Here is a 2,219-nt window from a genome sequence, read left to right as displayed (position 1 = left end):
CTAGTAACGATAAAATAAATAAAGATTAATATCAGCTAATATCATTCAGTAAAATTATTAAAATCTAATAAACCAATAATAATAATAATAATAATAATAATAATAATAATAATAATGGGTCACCCTGACCCTAGGCAATTGCCACCTTATATGCCCCTCCTAAGAGCATTCCTAACAAACTCCTTATCTTCATTTTTACATTTATATTAAAAACTATTTTTTATCTCTTATTTTTAATTAAATAATATTTTTTATACATATATCATTACTTTTTCTCTCGCATGCACTCACAATCACTTTCAATAACGATTAAAAAAATTATATCGTATGAATAGTGTTTCTCTAAATTTACTCTGAACGTTAACATTCCCACTTTCCTTCACTCACCCACAATATAAAATCTAGAGGTTACCCTCACATAATGTGGAGCTACTGGGAATGCTCAAATATAAATTAGCAGTTGTTTGATAGTCTGTTAATGATTTCATTAAGATGCTACATTTAAATTAGACATAAAGCCTTTTACACGGTCATATTTATAAACATGTTAATGGAACCTCTTATCATCAATCCTCTTATTCTTAGTGGATTAGATGACTGGTTTCAGAAAGTCCCTAATTGACCAAATTAACAAACTGACCCAAACTTTAATACTGGCTGATTGGTTTTTATTAACAGAAGTTTTAGGTTATGCTTCGATGAGTCTAAACCTTGGAAGAGCACCCCTTTTATAATGTTGCTTTCTAAACCCATTTCTTTTTTTTTTCCTTCTTACTATTATATTCATCTTAATATTAATTAATACTGATAACAATATTGATATTAACATTAATAATAGTAACTATTATTACTACAACTATTGTTATTATCTATATCTTATATTACATATTATTACATTATAACATACATTGATATGTTATGGTCATTTGGTGAGTTTTGAGATTTAAATATATTGTTAACTACCTGGGGGTGGTGTGCCTAAATCCAAGTTTAATCAAGTTTTTAACATTACGCTCGACCGTATCTTAAAGGTTCAATAAATTTTACAACATTTTGATTCGTTTTTAGTAAGACTTTCTTTTGATTTTTGATATGCTTTATGTTCAAATGTTGCAGATCTGCTTGTTTGTGGTTTATGGATGATAACCGTGCACTGCAATGGTCTGTTCATATTTTGGTTATACCACTCATGTGTAAAAAATAGTTTACAAAGATTTAAAGTCAATTAATGTAACCTGGCCTTTCTTTTAAATGGATTCAAACTATTTTTTGACGATTTATGATCATTATCATTTGTGTTTCATCTTTAGTTCTGTTATCCAAAAAGTTAGTTGCTAATAGATTTTTCTTGCAGCTTCCTCATCAGCTGCTGTAGTACTATCACTTGGGCAAGTAGAATTTCTCAAACTTCAAAATGGCAGGTAATGAAGTTTTTTTTTATTTAAGCAATTAATGTTTTCATCTTTCACTTGTGAGATTTACCTTTTTCCGTTTCTCTGCATAGTGGCATTAACCTTTTAAGTTACATATACACTCTTTTCACCATGATTTAATTATTTAGTTACATTGTTGCATGTACAATATTTTAAGTTACACAGTTGCTAAAACCATTTTATTTTATATTAGTTATTTATTATTTTGCTTCAATAATAAGTGGTTATTTGATCTTTGATTGTTTCAGTACACAACATATGAGAAACTTCTTGTTTTAGATGGTGGTATTCAACTTACTGGAAGAGATGAATGTGCATATCAAAAAATGATACTGATCTCCCACTTTGTTCAAGTTCAAGCTATAAAAAGGTTATCTTTTATTATTTTCATTAGCAGCTTCATGGATCTTTAAAGATGCGTGTGGATTATGGTTTGCAAGCCAATTTAAAGTCCGGCTTGTAAACGAACACGAATGGGACAAGTTCGTGTTTGCTTGTTTAACTTTAGTCGAGCAAATGATCGAACAGAGAATTAAATGAAGATGGTTTTTTTGTTTTGTGTTTTTCGTTAAGAAAATGAGTTCGTTTATTTTGTGTGTTAATACTATAAGCGAACGGTTCACGAGCATAACTAAACATAGATGAATAAATAATTGAGCAAACACCAAGTATAATTAAACGTGAACATCTATCTGTCGGGCCTAGAAAGTTGATAAAACAAGATCAGACTGTACTTGGTCTAAAATTTTAACTGAATATATAAACGAACGAACATAAACAAATGTA

At 29.1% G+C, this 2,219-nt stretch overlaps 1 long non-coding RNA gene across 1 annotated transcript; it reads left to right on the top strand.

The window, feature by feature from the left end:
* The first annotated feature begins 1,131 nt into the window (after window positions 1-1,131).
* Window positions 1,132-1,926, top strand: LOC143570686 (uncharacterized). Its single transcript, XR_013141977.1, has 3 exons — window positions 1,132-1,230; window positions 1,355-1,421; window positions 1,682-1,926. It is a non-coding gene; the product is annotated as an uncharacterized LOC143570686 (long non-coding RNA).
* Window positions 1,927-2,219: the final 293 nt, after the last annotated feature.

The sequence above is a fragment of the Bidens hawaiensis genome, unplaced genomic scaffold, assembly GCF_021521415.1.
Source record: "Bidens hawaiensis isolate Kalapana, Puna unplaced genomic scaffold, B.hawaiensis_p1.1 tig00025016_1, whole genome shotgun sequence".
In the NCBI taxonomy this organism is placed as follows: Eukaryota; Viridiplantae; Streptophyta; class Magnoliopsida; order Asterales; family Asteraceae; genus Bidens; species Bidens hawaiensis.
The sequence above is the reverse complement of the archived record's forward strand: the minus strand, read 5'-3'. Positions and strand labels throughout refer to the sequence as shown.